The sequence below is a fragment of the Triturus cristatus genome, chromosome 3_1, assembly GCF_964204655.1.
Source record: "Triturus cristatus chromosome 3_1, aTriCri1.1, whole genome shotgun sequence".
Lineage (NCBI taxonomy): Eukaryota > Metazoa > Chordata > Amphibia > Caudata > Salamandridae > Triturus > Triturus cristatus.
The window spans coordinates 727,572,912-727,594,838 of record NC_140583.1 but is presented as its reverse complement, the minus strand read 5'-3'; positions in this window follow the sequence as shown (position 1 = coordinate 727,594,838).

Genomic DNA, 21,927 nt, shown 5'->3' with positions numbered 1-21,927 from the left:
TCAAAAGGATTGTATTTTCAAGAATTTGGTTTAATCTCTTCCATAGAAAGAAACTAACGTAGAAACCACAATTCCTCTGGGACTTTGGAACTTTTTCCATGGCTCTCCTCTGGAGGGGGAAGCATAATTTCCTATTGTAGCTCCCGCAGGTGATGTTTCTTCCTGGGTGGATGAAGAGGTGGCATCTGTATAAAATCTAAAGTGTGTCCAGATTGTATTATTTGAAGTACCCAGCAATCAGTTTCAAGTTCATGAGTTCATTTTCCAAGTGGGAGCAAAATGGCAAATTCTACCCCCGACTGGATGTATTTGGGTTGGTTGGGGGAAAGGGGAAGCTTGGAAAAGTTAAAACTGTCTTTTGATTGTCTTGATGGCATGACCAGGTAGCACCTTTCTTCATTCCCAATGCCTTCCTTTTGCATTGGCATTGCCTTTTCAAGAGGAGAAACCTTGGTCATATCTGTGTCTCTAGGAGGCAAATAAGATATTTGTTTATCTTTTATTGAGTAAAACCTCTTCTATATTCGTAAGAATTTCTGTAGCTATTGACCATTGTACAGCTTCTAGAGAGCATGCAATATCGGTGTCCATTTCATATTTCATAAAGCATTGTCCACATGCTTGCTGAATAGCATCTAGCCATCCATTGGCATGCCAATGATTTTAGCCTGTACCTCTGGGCGGAAGGCCATAGATTGAAGCTATTCCGGCCTACACTGGACTACAGCTCCTGTCAGTTGGCGGAACCTCACATCAGATGCACCCATTACTGCATCAGTGATGACAGCTGACATGATAGTACCCTCCCTAACAATAGCCTTAGCGTCTTTTCGTCTGTCTTCGGATATGAAGTTGATGTGAGGCGAGAGGTCATGCAATATATAACGATCATAACGACCTAGGGTGACCAAAGCATTTGCAGCATTAATTAATGTTGCTGCCATCAAACTGACTCTCTGGTCTAAATTATGTGCATGTATGACATCCCTGTCAGGAGAGGTTAAATCAGGAGTGATAGGATTTTTTGATCTCCTTTAAGCAGCTCCCACAATAGCAAATGTCAGGGTTTGGATGGCCATTAAGACTTAGGCACCCTCTACTTTTTCTACAAACAGTGTACTGTTGCTTGCACCATTGTTTAGGGTCTGCATTAATTTCAGGCCTTCAGGCCAAACAAAGAGTAGGAGTGGGGTAGACATTGTTATTTTATCCGTCTGCTTCTTCAAATCATAAGCACTGCTGCGCCACCGATATGGTAAGGTACAATTTTTTACCTGCGGTTTCTAACAAGGCATGGAAACGGGTGTTATCCGGGGGTAAGCAAAGCTGTGTAGATGTGTTGTCACCATCGTTAGGTAGGAAGTGTCCTGTTTCCCCATGTTCTCAGTTGTTTGTGCGACAGGGCCTGGAGTTGGCGTTCTGGGCATGGTGAAAGTGGAGGAAGAGGCACTTCCAACTGTGGCAGTGGTGAAGGAGGCGAGGGTGTACGCATGGGAGGTGTGGCATCAGTAACCCAGTGGACTCACTGATGGGTGAAAATGTAGTTGCCGAGGAAGCAGTCTCTGAAATGAGCCCTTTATTGCTTCACATAAATGCTACAAGTACCTGCATCATTGATGGTTCTTTGTAGTGATGCCTTTGACTATTAGGTTGATCATAACCCCTTGGATGACTTTTAACCACAAAAGCTTAGGGTATATGAGCCCCATTTTCTTGCTGATATTCTTCTTCCTCATAGGCCTCCTCCTCATTCATCCAGTTGCGCAGTACTGCATGGTTTGTCAGATGCCTGCTACTTGTCGCTGACATCAGCCTCTAATTAAGATTCGAGAATATGTACAGGAAGAAAAGGCACTTCTGCGATTGATTGGTCAGTCATTGAATTGATCATAGCCGAGAGAAGTACTGGAACTAAAGTTGGTGTGGTCATGAATGGAATTGTTGTAGATGGTGTCGTGGTGTTCACTGAGAAACTGTTGATGGTATTGTAGTTGAAGAGAGTTTTGTCAATGGTGTCATCGTCATCAGGATTTCCTTGTTTGTTGATAATGGGACGCTGCCCATAACCTTCACTGCTGAGGTGTCTATTGATGAAATCGTCAGCTATGGGATCTGCTTATTCAGAGATGGTACTTTTGTCGATGAAGACTTGGGCGGAACGTCTGACATCAACAATTTCCAGACAATTTTTGTCCAAGTTTTTTCTTGCCCTTATTTGACTTCTTTTGTGAAGGTTTTGTCTTTTGAGAAGGTGGCTGTAGGTGCTTCTGCAATGAATTCCACCCACGGAAGCTCCATATGCCTCCATTTTTGCCCCGCCTTCTTGGAAGTGTTTGGAGGGGCAGTTTTCATGAAATCATCCCCCCCATTAGAGGTTGGTATGTTCTTTCATATAAAGACAATAAATACACTGATCATTTGGATCATCCCTGTGAATCAACTTCTGTCCGCAGTCAGAGCAGGATGTGAAAAGGGATCCTTTTATTACCGGCCACATTGGGCGCTTGTTATTGCAAGTGCTATTTGTTTGCTGTTAAATGTAACACCTCATTAAAAATTATTGGAACGCAAAATCATAATGGTGAAATCATTTTCAAATAAACTCACTTCCTTGCTAATCGATCTGGGGTTATTTGAAGACCGCTGTGGGCCTCTGATCCCAGTGGAATCTGTTGAATTACTACCAGCCTGCTGCTAAATTGTAACGCCCTGAACGTCTCAGGATCGTTTAACAGACACGATAATGAGAACGCAACCACTTGTGAAGGTTTAGTTATTTTAATGAAGGCAAAAATAATACAAGGAATAAACAAAGGTTATAGTCACTGGAATCCTCCAGGCTAAGTACGTTACCAGCCCACAGCACGGATGGTCCTAACCGTCCTCTGCATATACGCCGATCCCGGCGTATGCCAACAGAGGGCAGAAATGAAATGGCCGACAATGCCAATCGGTAGGCTGTGAGGGGCACGAAGAGTGTTGGGGAGAATCGAGGAGTCAGGGAAACACCCAGCCGGGGTCTCTACCTGAAGGGAGCAGCCGCTCAACCTCTTCCTCAGACTGCACCGGGACGCGGAGTCACCTCCTGGTGATGCGTCACCGATACCCCAATCACAAGCAAAGAAGACTGAACCGAGAGCAGCCGCTCGATCGATCCTGTGGACTTCCGAGTCTGTAACGCGGCAAACACCTCCTGGTGTGCGTTACAGCTGGCAGTCCCTGTATCTCTGGTCGGGCTGGGAGTTACGACTCCAACCAGCAAAAGCGCCACTGCGCTTTGACTCAGCCGAGTCAAAAAGCGAAGCTCAATGGTTATCCGGTAGAGCTTCCGGGTCCTTCACAGGTGACGATGGGGCAAGACACAGCCCAGGGAGTAACGACTCGACCTACCTCCGTTCTTGCCTTACTGGAGCACCACTCCTGAACACTGCTCTTCACTAAGCAGGTACGTCGGTGTAAACACAATATCCGACAGCGTTGTACCTCCTGGTTCCTCCCTTTATAGGGCGTTGTTTTCCTTGAGTTATGTAACAGCTCTCCTGTTTACATAAGGGCGTGTTTTCCTTGTGTTATGTAACAGCTCTCCTGTTTACATAAGGGCGTGTTTTCCTTGAGTTATGTAACAGCTCTCCTGTTTACATAAGGGCGTGTTTTCCTTGAGTTATGTAACAGCTCTCCTGTTTTACATAAGGGCGTGTTTTCCTTGAGTTATGTAACAGCTCTCCTGTTTACATAACCTCTCAACCGCTAAGCATCCTGGGAGATGTAGTCCGTTTTCGCTGGTTACCGTTTTCCTCCCCTCGCATGACAGGAATTCTTGACAGTACATCCTCCCTCTCAGCGGCTCCCCACGGGTCCAGCGCTGGCAGGAAAACGCCGATGGAACAAGGAGACCAAGCGCGGAGCATGAACCCCTTCAGCCGGTTCCCATGACTGCTCCTCCGGGCCATAGCCTTTCCACGCAACCAGGTACCACAGCTTCCCCCTGCGCCATTGGGACGCCCGTATGCCCGACACTTCATACTCCACCTCCGACTCCACGCATACCGGCCTAGGTGTCCCAGACGGCTTGGAGGGTGCTGGTTTGAGCAATGATACATGAAAGACAGGGTGTATCCGCAATGACTGGGGCAAGCACACCTTCACGTTCACGGGACCCATACACTTGGTAATTCGATAGGGGCCCATGTACTTGGGATGGAACACACTGTTCTTTCGAAACCTCATGTTTCTTGTGGATATCCAGACGTAGTCTCCAGTGCGGTACAGTGGCCCGGGCCTTCTCTTCCTGTCTGCCGCAGCCTTGTATCTTCTCTTGGCCTCTATTAGGACAGCCCTTGAGCGCATCAACGTGTCTTTTATGTGTGCCACCCTGTCCGCTGTGGCGGGAATCCTGTCCTCTCTGAACGGATGTAGAAATGGCAAGAACCTGGGATGTTGGCCATAGTTGCTATAGAACGGAGATGACTGTGTGGAGCTGTGAGTGGCGTTGTTATAGGCGATCTCTGCAACCCATAGCAAGTCGACCCATTCTTCCCTGCCCTGGTCCACAAAACATCGCAGATACTGTTTGAGCGTTTGGTTCAGGCGCTCGGTTTGGCCGTCCGTTTGAGGGTGGTAGCTGGTGGACAGGGCGGTCTTAACATGCAGCGCAGTGCACCAAGTCTTCCAGAATTGCGCAGTAAACTGCGACCCCCGGTCCGACACGATCACCCCAGGTAATCCATGCAGTCGTACCACATTCTTTAGGAGTAGTGACGCCAATTCCCCGGCCGTAGGGACTCTCTTGCAGGGGATGAAGTGCCCCATTTTCGTCAAGTAATCCACCACCACCAGTATTGCCGTCATCCCCTGGTCTACCGGTAGGCCCACCACGAAGTCCAGTGATATGCTATCCCATGGTCTATCCGGGGTCGGAAGTGGATGTAAGAGCCCTTGGGTTCGGCCATGGTCGGCCTTCATGGTAGCACACGTAGGACACTCCTGTCCCCACCTCCTGACATCCACTCTCATGGTTGGCCACCAGAAATGCCGTCCCATGCTAGCCACCGTTTTTTCAAAGCCCAAATGACCTGCGCATGGAGAGTCATGGCACCAGATGAATGCTTGTTTCCTTAGCCTAGGCGTGGGTATCAATAGGCACCTGCCCTTCAGGGGTATCCCGTCCTTCAGCTGCCATTCTCTGTGACTGAGGAGCCACCTCCGCCATGCGAATGACCTGATCCCTCTCTTTATTCCCCTCAGGAAAGTATCCGGTTGGATAACCCCAATACCATCCTCGGGGAAATGATGGAATGCTCGGTCGCAGGCAATGGTTCCTTAACTGCAGATTGACGGGACAGGGCGTCCGCCTTCCGGTTTTCCGTCCCCGGCCGATATGTGATGCGGAAGTTGAACCCCGCAAAGAAGATCATCCACCGCAGCTGTCTGGGAGAAAGGTGTCTTGTGGCCGTCATGAACTGTAGGTTCCGATGGTCCGTGTACACCGATACCACATGTCTTGCCCCCATCAACCAATGCCTCCATTCGGTGAAGGCGTCCTTGATTGCGAGAAGCTCCTTCTCCGCAATATGGTAGTTGCGTTCGGCATCGTTGAGTTTGCGGGACATGTACGCAACGGGATGAAGCACCCCTGTGTCGTGGTTGCGTTGGGACAAGATAGCCCCCAGCGCCACATCCGATGCGTCCGCTTCCACCACGTAGGGGAGATCCGGATCGGGGTGAGCCAACACCGGTGCCTTACCAAAGGCGCTTTTCAGGGCCTCAAAGGCTTTGTTCGCTTCAGGGGACCAGACAAACTCCTTGGACTTCCTCAGTAGCTGTGTGATTGGGGCCACCAATCCTGAAAATCCATCTATAAACCGCCTGTAAAAGTTGGCGAAGCCAATGAAACTTTGGACGTCCTTCACGCTTTGGGGCACCGGCCATTCTTTCACCGCCTTGATCTTTCGTTCTGCCATCTCCTGTCCCTCTGGACTCAGCATCACTCCGAGGAATTCCACGGATGTGACGTGGAAGTCACACTTGCTGAGTTTACAAAACAGCATGTTTTCCCTCAGCTTTTGGAGCACAGCTTTGACGTGGTGTACGTGCTCCTCCACACTGGACGAATAGATGAGGATGTCGTCGATATATACGACCACGTAGATATCCAACTCCTCTCTGAATACCTCATTCAAAAAGTACTGAAAGGCTGCCGGGGCGTTGCACAGACCGAACGGCATGACGAGGTACTCAAAAAGGCCAAACCTGGTCTTAAAGGCGGTCTTCCACTCGTCTCCGTCCCTCATGCGCACCAGATGGTATGCCCCTTTCAAATCCAACTTGGTGTAGATACGAGCTTTCTTGACCTGTTCCAGGAGTACACTGATGAGAGGCAAGGGGTACCGATTCTTTACGGTTATCGCATTCAATGCCCTAAAGTCCACACAGGCTCTCAGCTCCCCATTAGCCTTCGGGATGAAGAAGAGTGGCGAGGCGGCCGGAGACTTGGACGGGCGGATGAATCCTAGCTTGAGGAGTTTATCCAGGTACCCCCGGAGATGCACGTTTTCAGGCTCCGTCAGGGCATACAGCCTGCCGCTGGGAACGCTGGCACCAGGTCGATCTGGCAGTCAAACTGTCTATGCGGTGGTAGCACTTCCGCCTTCACCTCATCAAATACATCCTCAAAACTGCGATAAGCCTGGGGGAGAGCCACATCTTTTTCTGCCGCTGTAGCCACCGTCTGACTCCCGCTCTCATCTGCGTCAAGGGATTCCGTTCCTATTCCACAATGCAGGATGCAATACGGTGACGTCAGTTCGATGCGATGTGTTGGCCAATCCACAGAGGGGTTGTGTTTCTGTAGCCACGGTAATCCCAATATGACGCCATATTGGGGCGCTCGGATGATGTTAAAATCGATTTGTTCCAAATGGTTCCTCCCACATCTCATCGGAAGGACCCCCGTGTGCTGCCCGATGGGCCCCGTCACCAATCGCCTTCCGTCTACAGCATAGACGTCTTCGGGTACAGCTTTGGGAAGAAGCACTAGCCCTAGCCTACATGCCTCGTTGTGGTCCATAAACATGCCAGTGGCCCCTGAATCCACCATGGCCACAACGGGTATCCACTGGTCATGCACTCCCACGTGCACCGTGAGAAACAGGTGTCGTTGTCCCTTAGTGACCGAGTTGGAAAGTGAAGGGATGGATGAGTGACTCCGAGATGCCCCTTCTTTGGTCTGGGAGTCCTCTAGTTTTCCGCCGGTACGTCCACCACGGCTGTTACCGACCGGTTGGCCCGATAACGTGACGTCTTCGGTTTGGCAGGGCATTCACGTACGTAGTGGCCTTTTTTGCCACAATATAGGCACAATCCTTGTTTACGGCGTGACTCTTTCTCCGTGGCTGTGAGGCTCGCTCGTATTGCGCCGATGTCCATGGGTTCTCCCTTGGATGCGGTGCAAGTTTCAGGACTTCCCACTGTCACATAGGATGGAAGGGATTTTCCTTTTCTCCCATGATCCCCCTTTCTTTCACTTAGCCTATGTTCCAGCCGTAATACCAGGTTGATAAGGCCCTCACATGTCTTGGGTTGTGGGTCAATATGAGCCACGGCGTCCTTGAGCTCATCGCACAGCCCGTGATGGAAGAGCGCCGTCTGTTTAGCAACAGGCCACTTGGTTTCCGCAACCAGCCTTCGGAACGCGTTGAGATACTGCACCAGGTCGTTGGATCCCTGTCTCAACTCAAGCATTTCACGGTCCGCCGTGTACGAGTCAGCCCTTCTGTCGAAGACCTTCAGGAATTCCTCGTGAAAAGCACCCCAATCACATAAGATGGGGTCGTCCCTGCTCACCAGAGGCACGGCCCATTGTGCCGCGTTTCCAGCCAAATAGGATATAAGGAAAGCCACACGAGCCTGACTCGTGGGGAACGCCCTTGGTTTGCATGATAAATGTAGCGCCACTTGTGTGAGGAATACCTGCACTGTGTTAGGATCCCCACTGTACCTCTCTGGTGTTGCCAAGGGGACGGCTACCGGCATTTCCACTACTACCGCAGGGGTCTGGTTCGTGAGGGTGGTGCTGGGCGTGAGCGGGTCCAATTGGATAGCATCCAGTCTGGCTTTTACATCGGCTGTTTCTTGCCTGGAGGCAGCCAATTCAATTTGCACGGTCGCTAAAGCAGCCAGCACATCATCAAGTGTTGCCATGTCTGTTATCGACCGGGAGACAGTTAGTGTTATTAAGGTCGGATGTTGGGGAGAATCGAGGAGTCAGGGAAACACCCAGCCGGGGTCTCTACCTGAAGGGAGCAGCCGCTCAACCTCTTCCTCAGACTGCACCGGGACGCGGAGTCACCTCCTGGTGATGCGTCACCGATACCCCAATCACAAGCAAAGAAGACTGAACCGAGAGCAGCCGCTCGATCGATCCTGTGGACTTCCGAGTCTGTAACGCGGCAAACACCTCCTGGTGTGCGTTACAGCTGGCAGTCCCTGTATCTCTGGTCGGGCTGGGAGTTACGACTCCAACCAGCAAAAGCGCCACTGCGCTTTGACTCAGCCGAGTCAAAAAGCGAAGCTCAATGGTTATCCGGTAGAGCTTCCGGGTCCTTCACAGGTGACGATGGGGCAAGACACGGCCCAGGGAGTAACGACTCGACCTACCTCCGTTCTTGCCTTACTGGAGCACCACTCCTGAACACTGCTCTTCACTAAGCAGGTACGTCGGTGTAAACACAATATCCGACAGCGTTGTACCTCCCGGTTCCTCCCTTTATAGTACGTTGTTTTCCTTGAGTTATGTAACAGCTCTCCTGTTTACATAAGGGCGTGTTTTCCTTGTGTTATGTAACAGCTCTCCTGTTTACATAAGGGCGTGTTTTCCTTGAGTTATGTAACAGCTCTCCTGTTTACATAAGGGCGTGTTTTCCTTGAGTTATGTAACAGCTCTCCTGTTTTACATAAGGGCGTGTTTTCCTTGAGTTATGTAACAGCTCTCCTGTTTACATAACCTCTCAACCGCTAAGCATCCTGGGAGATGTAGTTCGTTTTCGCTGGTTACCGTTTTCCTCCCCTCGCATGACAGGAATTCTTGACATAAATGCTGCTAAAAAGTACTGTATCCACTGTGTTTAATATTTAATCGTTTTGCCTAACAGCAATGGGGAACAAGAACATCTAAAAAGAATTATACTAAAGAAAAGAAAGCAACCCCTTTTCTGCACAATCCATTTTTCATATGGTTTTGTGTGTGCTCACTCCTTATGCTACCAGAAAAACTAGTATTGTCAAAGCCAGTTGGTTTATGGAATAACTCTTTTTATTTGTCTTAACATAAGCATAGTAGGAGAGCTTTCAGAAGATAATTCAACAGTTGCCGACATGAGAGGTAAATTTGGCTAGATATTTATTATATTATCTCAGTTCTCCGGAGCCCCTCCTCGTGCAATGTGAAGGCAACTATACAACATTTAACTGTACTTGTAAGATGGCAGAAAGCCATAGGAAAATGTAGAAGAGGAAGAGAAAGAGGAGAAGAAAGAAAAGGATACAGAGAGAGTTCATTAGAGAGTAGTCCCCTCCTCCCCCAACCGTCTCCTCCACATCCCGTAATATTCCTGTGCTGAGGTTCCCATGAGGGCTCCTATTCGGTCCTCGTCCACTCTAGTGTGATTTAGAATGTTGGTCCGCATCAGTGAGTCGTAAGATTTGTAAAAGCTTGGGGCAAGTCACTTCTCTGAACTCCTTGCTGAGGATAGTTAAAAAAGGGGCCCATAGTTCTAGGTAAACGTTTGCTTTGCCGTCTGCTACTAGGGATAGTCTCTCCATTTCCAGCACTGCCCACAACCGCCTAAGCCAAGCAGAGTGATCTGGGACTTTCTCGGTTCCCCAGTGAGCCAGCAACTCCAGTTGGGCGGCGTTCAGGGCTATAGCTATCTGTCTCCCTCTCATGGAGCGTAAGGGAAAAGTCACACGGTTGGGAAAGCCTAGCAGAATGTATGCAGGAAAGCGTGGGATTTCCGTGTTGAAGGCTTCACTTATGTCTTGTAATATTAGGTCTCAGTATCTCTCTAACTTGGGGCAGTGCCAGAGCAAGTGCACTACTGAGCTGGTCTGTCCGCATCCTCGCCAGCAATAGGCCGGCGGTCTTTGTTCCAATGATTGAGTCAGGCCGACGTTAGATACCAGTATGCAGCTACCTTGTAAGCAGCCTCTGCCCCTGAAATGTTGTGAGCTGTTTGGTGCACTCTATAAAAAATGTCCTGCCACTCTTTGTTTGTAAGAGGTCTACCTATTTCTTCCTCCAATCTCATCTGTCATTTAGTCTTCGCGGGCGAACTGTCTGTAGAGAGGAAAGCGTATAGTTCTGATATGAGGCGTTTGTTGTCTTCTTTAGTGACAAGCCACTTTTCGAACTGTGTTAACTGTCGTGAGGCCCCTGGTCTTACCTTAGGAAATGTGACCCAATGACATGCTTGATGATATGAGTTGTAGTCTGAGGCGGGAATTGCATAGTCTGCCTGAAGTTGATCGAAAGGAATAATTCAGTTCTGGTCAAAGAGGGAGTCTACCCTTTTGCAGCCCTTCTCATGCCATTGCTTAAAAGGCTCTGTCTTACACCCGAGTGGAAAGTCCGGGTTGTCAACCAGCAGAGTCATAGGGGAAGGTAAGGAGGTAAGCCCATGACGAATCACCGTTGCGTCCCAAACCCTTAGGGACGTCGCCGTGACAGGGGAGGAGTACAGTCCTCAAGACCTATGTTTGTGCGGAAGCCAGATTTCGCACCAGATATTTATTCCCCCTATCGTTTGATCCATGAACGTCCAGTGTTTCTCTGAGAGAGGATGATTCCACTCTAGAATAAAGCGTAGCTGGGAAGCTTGAAAGTATCGTGACACCACCCGGACCCCCATCCCTCCCTCGGGTTTAGTCCTCGCCATTTGGAAGAAAGCGAGTGTTGGTTGCCTCCCACACCAAATAAAGCGATTTATGGCACGTTGAAGGCTCTGGAGAGTGGCCGGAGGGGGGGCATGAGCAACAGTTTGAAAGATGTAGAGAATGCATGGCATAATCATCATCTTAACTGCAGCGATGTGTCCCGCCCATGAGAGACCCCACCGCGTCCACGTTGCTAGAGTTTTGTTAGTGTGTTTCAAGAGAGAACCATATTTGGCTTTTAGAGTCTTGGCCGGTGTATGTGCCAGGAGACTCCCTAGATACGGTATGTGATGGCTAGCCCAGGAGAATGGGAATTGCCTGACAAGTGCTTCCTCAGTGCCCGGGGATGTGGATACATTTAGTATTTGCGATTTGTGAAGATGAACCTTGAATCCGTATACCTCGCTAAAGCAGGAGAACTCGTCGACTAGAGCCGTTAGGTAGGCTGCTGGGTTTGTCAGAGAGACAGGATTACTTCATCAGCCTATAAGCTGATAGTGTGTGTGTCTGCCCCAAGACGGATCCCATTGATCTCTGGATTATCTCTGACCCTGTGCGCCATTAGCTCCATGTACAGTGTACCCCTGTACACTGGAAAAAACCCAGAGGAGTGACCGTTAACCCTGACCGATTCCCTAGGCGTGTTGTAGATGCATCCCATCCAGCCAAGAATAGTTCCACAAGGCCGAAGCGACGGAGCGTCTCCATCAGGCATGGCCAATGGACCCTAACAAAGGCCTTCTCTGCGTCTACAGACAGCATGAAGGCCTCCCGTCTGGAGCGGGCAATGAGATCTGTAAGTTGTATGAGGCGTTTCGTGTTGTCCCCACATTGCCTAGTTGGAATAAACCCGGCTAGGTCCGTGGGTTAATGTGTGCTGCCAGTACACCAGTGAATATTTTTATGTCCACATTCAGCAGCGAGATCGGGCGGTATGACGCGCATTCCAGGGGGTTCTTCGTAGGCTTTAAGATTACCGAAATTGAAGCTTCTGTGAAGGAGTTGGGCAGTGCCACAGTATCAAGAAAAGAGTTAAAAAGCTGAGTTAGTATGGGAGCAAGAATCTGGCAAAATAATTGTGTGAAGCCATCTTGGCCTGGTGACTTGGCCGTTTGCAGCGATTACCTCGTCCATCTGAATAGGGCGATCAATATGGGAAGCAGCATCTGCCGGTAGAGTTGTCAGCTGCACTCCGTGGAAGTAGGTGGCCGGGTCTCCACAGGGGGGGTCTCCGGCCGAATGAAGCTTGGAGTAAAAGGCACTGACGGCCTCTGCAATCTCAGTATCCGTATGAACTGTTGTCCCGGATGGGGCTTTAACTGCTGGGATCAAACCCGTGGATTCTCTCTAGCGCAATTAGTGGGCCAGCATGCGGCCTGAGCGGTTGCCACTAAGAAAGAATTTGTGCCGGAGATGTAACAGGGCGTATTCCGCTCTATCGAGGTCCAGCCTGCAAAGAATGAGCCTTTTCTGCTCTAGTTCCCTCATACCCAAGGGGCACCCGTGCGTTTGTGTATGGATTCTAATTCCCCTACAGTTGCCTCTATCTCCTCCCTAGGTTCCTTTCTTAGCTTACTATCCCCTGCAGAGATGGTTATTAGTTCCCCGCTAATAATTAGCTTTAATGCTTCCCATAGAGAGAGCGGTCGTTCCCCTCAATGTCATTATTAATGAGATAGTCTTACAGGGGCAGATTTACAAGCCCCTTGCGCCTCTTTGCGCCGCCATTGCGTCACTTTTTTTGACTCGTTGTAAAGCCCTGCGTCACATTATACCTGCGTCAGGTCTAATGTATGCAGGGGGGCGTTCCTACACTGGAAAGCCTTGTAAAAGTGATGCAGTGAAATCTACAAGATTTCACTTAGTCACTTTTAGGATGCCACTGCGTCAAAACCCTACGCCTGCTTGAAGCAGGCGTAAGGAGTGACGCAGTGTAGTGGGAATAGGCCACAAAATGCATTGCTGGAGTTGCGTCGTGCTTGCGACATGACTCCAGCAATGCGTGACTTTTGCCCCAACAGATGCGTCAGAATTTTCAAAGCATCTGTCAATCCTTCCGCCATGGTACGCCGTATTGTAAACACGGTGCGTCATGGTGACGCAAGTATTTTTTAGGGTGGCGCAAGGAAAGTGACGCATCTCTATAGATACGTCACTTTCTTGTAAATCTGCCCCTAAATGTCTTGAGGATTGCCCCCGCCGTCTGGTCTGAGTAAAGTAGGGTCTCCCAGAGACGCCAGCGAGTCTGGCGGGGCTGGCGGCCCCTAGGTTCAGCAAGAGCGCGATCAGGACATGATCGGAAAGAGAACGTGGCTCTATCGTTGCTTCAACTACGCATCCCGCAAGGGCATCTGTGATTAGGAAGTGATCAATTCTTGCATAAGACTTGTGGGCTGGCGAGTAGTACGTATAGTCTCTATTAGACGTATGCGTCTGCCTCCATACTTCATTGAGCTTGCTATTCGTGAGCCAGTGGTGTCCGGTCTGTGAGAGTGTCCCGGTTTGTGTCATGCATTGTTCGGAGCGGTCTTAGTCTGAGTCCATTACTGGGTTCAGGTCTCCCCCAATCACCACCTCCCGGTCAGGAGTGGCCAACACGTGAGCGAGGCAGTTGAGTAGAAAATGTTCCTGGTGCTCGTTCGGGGCGTATACAGTCGCTACCGTAAGCTGTGTGCTACCCCACTGTATTCTATGCCCTAGTTCTCTGCTCTTTTGTTTGGCAATGGTCTCAATAACTTTTCCATGGAAACGCTGAGCAATTAGTATGGCTACCCCCCCACTTCTTCGATGAATCTGAGGACCAGTACTGCCTGGGGAACTTTGGGGAATGCATGTGGTGGGTGTCTTTAGCAAGCAAGTGGGTTTCGTGCAGTAAGCAGATTCTCCCCCTGAGTGCTCTAGGTAGGATAGGATCGCTTTGCGTTTAATTGGTCTATTAAGGCCCCGTACATTGAGGCTTACCAGACTAATATCATTCATCCTAGTAGTTTGCTCTGAGCGCTTGCCCCGAGAATGCTAAGCTCTTGTCGCAATTGCCGGACCCGCCTAGTGTGTCCTGGTGTGAGGATTTCAGTTAACTTGCCTCCCCGTAAGAGCCTTGGTTGGTGCGGAGAAGATGAAGAAAAAGAAGATAGAAAGACCCCAATAATAAACACTAAGGATACTTTAAACATAAGGAGAGAGAATAACTGGATGTCATAGTCCATCATTTTCCGACTAATCAGGATGAGACATGTTCGGCCAAGATGGAAACTGCTCTGGCAAAGTACTTCTGAAGAGACCCTGTATGGGTCCGCCAGTTGTGTGGAAGGTAGGTCGTTGAGTCGATCAGAGGTTTCTCCCCTCCTCCGCTGCCTCAATTGGGAACACATCAGACCCATCCTAACCCCGGGGGCAGGAGTGGCACCAGATCACGGAGTTGTTGGGGCAGCTGAATCGGAGGAAAGGGCCTGCAACACCGCTTGCCACTCTTTGTTAATGGTTTCAGAGTCTGGCCGAGGCCCGCAGCGGTTGTTTGTCACCTTCTGCCAGACAGGCCGTTGACGTTTAGAGGACGAAGGCTGGTCCGGTGAGTCTTCTGGGAAGTCACGATGCAGGAGAGCACAAGCCTCTTTGAGGGATCTGATCTGGTGCAGTATCCCCTCATGTCTAACGATGATACGGAAAGGGTTCCCTCACGCATATGGGATCTTGGCCTTCCGCAGATGTTCTGTAACAGGGCGGAAGTCTCTGTGCTTCTGGAGGGTGATCCTAGAGAGATCCTCGAAGAAGGTCGGGGAGTGACCCTTGAAATGAACTGGGTGCAAGTCCCTGGTTGCCTTAAGGATGTTTTCTTTAACCTGGAAATCCTGGACACGCACCATGATGTCTGCTGGAGGACCCTTTCCTGGCCTCCCAGGACCCACCCTGTGTACTCAATCCAGTTGTAGCAGACAGGTCTCAGGGAGGGCCGATACATGCCGAAGGAGGTCCGTAACGTACTCCCGTAGATTGGAGCCCTCTGCTTTGGATGGCACACCTCTTATTCTGATATTGTTCCTCCTGGACCTGTTCTTGAGATCTTCATTATGCGCTTGAAGGTCTAGTTGTTGATCTTCCAGTCTTAGCACTTCTTGCTGAAGCCACGCTACTTCCTTCACCTGGCTCGGCTCCCATTCTTTGTGTTCAGCCACTCGGCCTCCCACTTCATCCACGTCACAACGCATTTCTCGAATGTTGGTGGCAATTTCTGTTTTCATCGCCTGTAGGTCCGTACGGAGAGAGGATAACCATGATTCCAGGTACGCTTTGGTGATCGGGCCCTCTCCTTCATCCATCGCCAGTCTGGATTCCACTCTTTGGGGTGTAGGCGTATCCTCCGGGTGCTAGCTTTCCCAAACATTTCTCTGAGGGATCGATCCTTCTTTGACCATGCCCCAGCTATCCCGTCCTGTTTGTAGTACTGGAGTTTGTGGGCATGTGGATCAGGGCGTTTCCTTACCCCGGTGTCTGGTTGCTGCTCCTGGCCCGGGTAGGGTGCTGACTCTACTGGTGCACTGTTTGGTCCCTTTAACGACAGGACGTATTTGAAGGGGGTACCGTTGCATCCACTGGCGAGCTCTGTTCAGTCCAAACAAGCAGGGGTTCTTCCCTTCGCTCGTAGCTCCTCAGGTACTCCTCCCCGCAGGTAAGTGGCCCCAGAGTATGCTCACCCGTTCGTGCTCCGCTTGCGACATCTCTGTTGAGGTGATCACAGGCCTCTCCTCGGCATGCAGGCTTTCTCCCTTTCTGGGGCCACCCAAGCCTTTTGTCTTGCTCGGCCTACTCCTCCATCCCACCGCACCGGCAGCAAGCCCGTATTCGCCGTACCCGTATGCCAGTAGAAGGCAGGGAAATGGGGTTATTCTGTTCCCATTGATCGTTGCCCCCGAGCTGGTCATGAATTCCTCCCAGCCTAGGCATCTCCTTGCGCAGGTAAGTCCAGGGGGCCCCAGTTGCAGCGATCCACGCCGTCCATATCCCTGCTCGGTGAGCTCTCTCTGGAGGGGGGGGGCCACTCTCTGCACCCACAAATGTTCTTTCTGTACCTCCCGGTACTCGTGTAGTGAGATGTAACCGCCGAGATACGCCACGTGTAGTAGGCCCACTTCCTTAGTTGGAGCATACTTGAAGCCTGCTGTGGCTCCTGGGATTCGGGTGTGAGTTATTCGATGGGACAGGAGAGGCCGCCTCACCTCCTTGGGTCCCCCGCTCCAGCGGTGCCGCAGGTCCACCCAGCAACCTCGTCAGGAAATGGCAAGGCAGCGCTGGTCACTCACCACAGCTCTGGGCAAGCCGCTCGCACAGAACCCGGCATTGTCGAGGTGCAGGCTCCGGGTCCCCTCTCTCGATCTCGCCCAGAGCCCGGCCGGGCCTTGTTCCAGGCGTGTCACGGGGCTGGCCGCACTCCACAGACCCCGTCTGTCCCCCACTGTTCCATCGAGCGTTGCATCTTACGGATCTGCGCTGGGGGCCTCGGGTCGTCTCACCACAGCCCACCGGTATGTCCCTTTGTAGATCATCGGCCCCAGGCGACGCCGGCATCTCGGTACTCAAACGCCGTCCCTTGTTCGCCACGGGTCTGGCCGCGATGCACAGGCCGCGACCGTACCTCACCACTCCGCCATGTGCTGCAATTCAGGGATCTGCGCCGGGTCCTTCACCGTCCCACTCAGGGCCTTCCTGCACCCACCAGTGCCACCACGTTGCACCCAGAGAGCCACCGGAGCCTCGCTCCTTCCTCTCTGCTCTGCTAGTTCGGCGCAGGCCAGGCTGCGCTCCGCGGCCACGGCTGCGCCCCACTGCCTCATCAGGCGCCGCCTCCATAGGCTCGTGCTGCACTGGCTACAGGTCATCTGCACCCAGGTCAGGCAGTAGTGTCGGGGATCGGTGTGGATATGTGAGCTCTGGGGGTCACTGGGAGAAAGCCGATAGGCTCTAATAAGAAGCTTTTGAAGACGGCGGGATGGAGCAGTTGAGAAACACGTCCTAGCCCGCCGCCAGCTTGGCCACACCTCCTGCCAGTTGGTTTAATGTTTGTATGGTGTGCGCATGCCTGATCCTCATGACATACAAACACCAGATATATTTTCTTGGCCAATGTTTTATTAATCATTTTGTTGAATGAAAGTGCTTTCAATTATCAGTCCTTCTATTCTGACATTGTATTTCATTGTGTGAGATTATTGTAACATTTCTCACTTGAGTCGTTCTTTATCTATGCATCTTTGATTTTATGAACAGCAACTACTGTGACTTTTATGATTTGTTTTTTTTTAGTTTGTCGACCTCTCTGAAGCTAGATACCTCTTAATTGTTCAATACTGCTGCTGTTACATTTGATGTTATGACCTTTCTTTGTAGATTTTTGGAAAATCTTTCAAGTTTGTTTTGTGGTTGAGTGCTTTTTATGGATTTTGACGATCTTTAATTCTGTGTGGTTTTGAGTAATACACGTTTAGCTTGGTTATAGATGCTTTTAAGGCCCTCATTAGAGGCACTAAGTAGCCATATTCACTAAGAAGATTTCACAAATGAGATGGTGCTTTTGCACACCTTACCTTCATTCGCATTGCAATGTGACTGATATACTTATTGGTCATAGAGAAAAAATGCCCATCCAAAGGTAGCTGCAAAAACTCTTGCGTTGTTAATATTCATAAGCGGTATTTACTGCACCTAGTATGAGCCTCACTCTGGGGTAATGGTATTTACTGGGTCCAGAAAATAGCATAACTTTTAACAAAGCTCGCATAAATGAAACCTATGTGCTTGCTGATGCTAAGATCGTTAAGTGCACAGGGCCTCTTACTGATGCAGAATGCCCAAGCCTCGTCAGCCTATTCTAATTGTAATTGTATTTATATTTATATAGCTCTTACTCCCCCTTACGAGGCGTCGATGCGCTTTTCGGCGAGTAGTGCGCCACTCTGGACCCCAAAAAGTATTAGTGGTGGATTAGTATAGGGAAATATAAGTTAATTTGAGGGGTGGACATGCAAGCCTGTTAGTGTGATTGGATAGGATAATCGAGGGATAAAAGATGGAAGAGGTTAGAAAGTGTTATTTGGGAGATCATAGTAGTAAGATAAGGTCTGGGATGAGTAAAAGGATCGATGGAGTAGAGAAGAGTCTCTAGTAATGGAGTAGGGAGATTAGAGTAGTAAAATCAGGTTTGGGATGAGTCAAAGGAGAGATTCGTGAGGGAAGAATTTGGAAAGGGTTGTTTGAAAGATCATAGTAGCAAAATAGGTTTTGGGGTGAGCTACGGAGGGCTAGAGGAGGGAAGAGTCTAGAAAGGGTTATTTTGGGGCTCATAGTTGAAGAAAGAGGTGTGGGGTGAGTCAGAGATTGGAGGTAGAGGATATATTGAGAGAGGTATAGGTAGAAACAAAGTATTACATTGGAGAGAGTCAAATGTTATTTTTTCTTCTTCAGTAGGAGTAAAGTAATACATATGTAGATACATAACTACATAGAAAGGGTATACATGTATAAGGAAGATGATATTTTGAGATTTAAAGTTTTGTTGTATAAACTGGTACTTTCAAGTGTTGCTGTACTTGAGCTAATTTATTTGTGTCTTTTTTTAACTAATTATTTTTCATATTTTTCTCAATATTTCATGGGATGCAAAACGGAATGGGTACTGTGTGGCAGACGTGATGACTGTAAAACTAGAAATAAAGCACGCCATAGAGGTGGTGAACTACACTAAACGTGTTCCGTTATCAACAAAAGTTGTATTTATAATTTACATTTCCCAACAGATTTTACTTCTTGACCAACCACAGGAACTGAACACGAGGTATAGTTACATACAGAACTGTAGTAGCAAGTGTGTGTTTCAGAGAATACCGCTGAGTCAAATATTGTTTCTACTGCTACAGACTGAAAATTCTGCTAGCTTGTATCTCAAAACGGCGTGTTTATTTAAACCAAATTTGTGATCAACTCCAGGAGTGTTGTGTCATGCGCTTGATGGAAATTTACCAATACATAGAAATGCAGAACATTTATGTGCAGTCCCGTTCTGCTGCACTCAGTGTTAGAAAAATAGAACCCAACAGAGAGAGGTGGATGAACATAATTCGCCAGAGATGCAAGCATCAAAGAAAAGTTCACATCAACCCGGTAGCAGCACAGGGGGTTAGTTTCCTTTTGAGGCAGTCAAACTCTCACCTTCCGCCTGGCCTGAAAGGACTTCATTTCTTTCTACATTTACAGTAGAAGCATGTCTACTGAGAGAGGCAGGAACGGTATGCAAACATCTCTTCATTTTTAGGTGAAATGTGAAACTAAACCCTTGTACTATTTGCTGACTTCCTTGTAAATAGGAGGGGAATGCAAATGCAAACCCTTCCCTCTCTTATCCCTCCACTATCCAATTTCAATGCAAATAACAGAATAACATGTCTACCATTCAAATTAATTTCATATTTCCCTATACTAATTCACCAGTACTCCTTTTTGGGTTCTAGAGTAAAGTGCTACTCGCAAAAAAAGCGCTTCAACGCCTCATCAGGGGTAGTAAGCACTATAAAAATGCAATTACAATTACAAATAAAGACAGTGAATAGCACCTTCGTATAAAACATGAACATCCTGTCCATTCCTGGTAGGGCTGTGTTCGACTTCTGTATATGTTTTTTACACTCTGACAATTATGCATAAATATGTGTCTCCAGGTGGTCCGCATCAGATCCCCCGGCAGTGTGGAGCGGCCGTTCAGTTCCCCTCCCCTGCTGCGGTCGCATATGAAGCAGACTACCACATCTTTCATGACGCGGCCTACCCGGCAGCCTCGGTGCCGTCCTTTTCCAGCCTCCATTACCAGGGAGGTCAGCACAATCCCCTAATTTCCAAATGTGACCTCTTTAAATACTAGAATACTGGTGTAGAAATGAGCAATAAAGGGCTACTTACCACTTGTTGTGTCCTTGCTGACCTGGATCAGTCCAGAGCTGGCCTGGTGTGTGCTGGTCTCAAGGATCACATTAAGAGGTCTGCTGATTTTGAAAAATGGTGTGCACTCACAAGGGCAGGGCTGAGCTTCAACACCTTTCCTACTGTCTGCACAGACTGGAGTTGGAATAGTAAATTATACCATTACGACTTGCGGGGTAATGGTATGCGTGGTTACAACGCGGTCGTTGGAACAATCGCGTTGTAATTCCCTGCGGGGAAAAATAATGTGGAAAAAAGAGGTATATTCTAATGACTTACATTTGAAGAACCAATAACTCATTAGTCAGTCACAGAGAAACATTTGTGCCCAGAAAACGATTTGTCATAATTGTAATGATCTGAAGGGGAAGGGGCTAGTTTCTAATGTACCCTCCCTCACAGCCATATTTCAATACATAGCTGCTACATCTGGACAATTTATAACTTGTGCATGCAATATTGGCAATTTTCGCATTGTGCGAAACTTACAGAATTATGCATTTTCACTTAATTTGTACCTGCAATAGACTGCAATGTCAGTGCTTAATACATTTTGCATTCGTACAGTTTCTGTGAATTTTCAATTTTTTGTGGTAAAATGTATAAATAAATATTAATAATATTGCTTTTGCAAGTGAGAAAATGTTGAGTGCCACTTAAGGGACTGTTCCCAACTAGCTGGAGAAAACACAGTGGGCCAGAATACATACGTAAGTGTAATTTACTTAGGCATAAAATGTTGTTTGCAAATGTAGATTCCACTTTTTGATTTACAGAATCAGTGTTTCAAGGGTTTGATGAAAGTTAGACTTATGACTGTGAAGAGTCCACCGCTATGGCATATTTGCTGCCTATAAAGGTTTTAAGTGAGGAGTGGGATTATGGTTATTTTTCAGTGGGAACCCATTAAGTAGATGTATTTCCACCAAATGTGATGTTGCTTTGGATTCACAAATCTCTTGCAGGAAATATCACCCTGAAAACAATTTACTCTTTTCAAGGCCAGAAATAAGTGCCTTTCCAGAATGACAAAAGGGAGGGAATCCCACCAAATTTACCTGTAGGGTAAGGTTTGGGTTTTCCCACAAGAACAAATATATTCATGTGGAGGACAAGTTGCATGTGCTAATGTACATTTTATTTTCCACATGAACCACTCCTAGGTTTCTTTAGCATCCCTACAATGTCGATATATGCTCCAAAGTTAGATGGAAATCTATTCAATCACGTATCTGACCTTTTAACTTGAGCGTTTGTGTTTGACCGGACATCTTTGGTGTGGTATTCCCCCAATCTTTTCCCTTCACCCCTCCTGTTTTGTTGGATTTGTTTTTGTTGGATTTAGTACTCTGTACACTTTACCACTGCTACCCAGTGCTAAAGTGCTTGTGCACTCTCTCTAAAACATGGTAAAATTGTCCTGAACCTGATTGGCACATTTCATTTCCTTATAAGTCCCTAGTATATGGTACTACATGTACCCAGGGCCTGTTAATGTAAAGTTACTAGAGAAATTGCAGCACTCATTGTGCCACCCACTATAGTAGCACTTTAAAGCATGTTTCAGGCCTGCCATTGTAGCCTGGTATGCAGTTTTACACTGCCATTTTGGCCTGGCAAAATAAACCTCTTGCCAGGCCTAAACCTTCCTTTCTAACGTATATAAGTCATCCCTAAGGTAGGACCTAAAACCCCTTAGGGCAGGGTGAATTGTATTTAAAAAGTAGGACCTGTGAGTTTAAGTTTTACATGTCCTTGGTATGAAAAACTCCTAAAGTCGTTTTTCACTACTGTAAGGCCTATTTCTCCTATTGGCTGACATTGGGTTACCTTATTACATTTAATAAGCCCTAACTTTGGATTGGGAACTGATAGAGATGTCATGTTTAGACGCAAATGAATTGTAATTTAAAATCCTCTTTAATGCCAACGTCAGATTTTAAGTCACAGTTCTAAAAATGATACATTTAGAAAGTTCGCATTTTCTTATCTTAGTCCTTGGTGCTTTCTACCAGTGTCCTGGCTTACATGTCT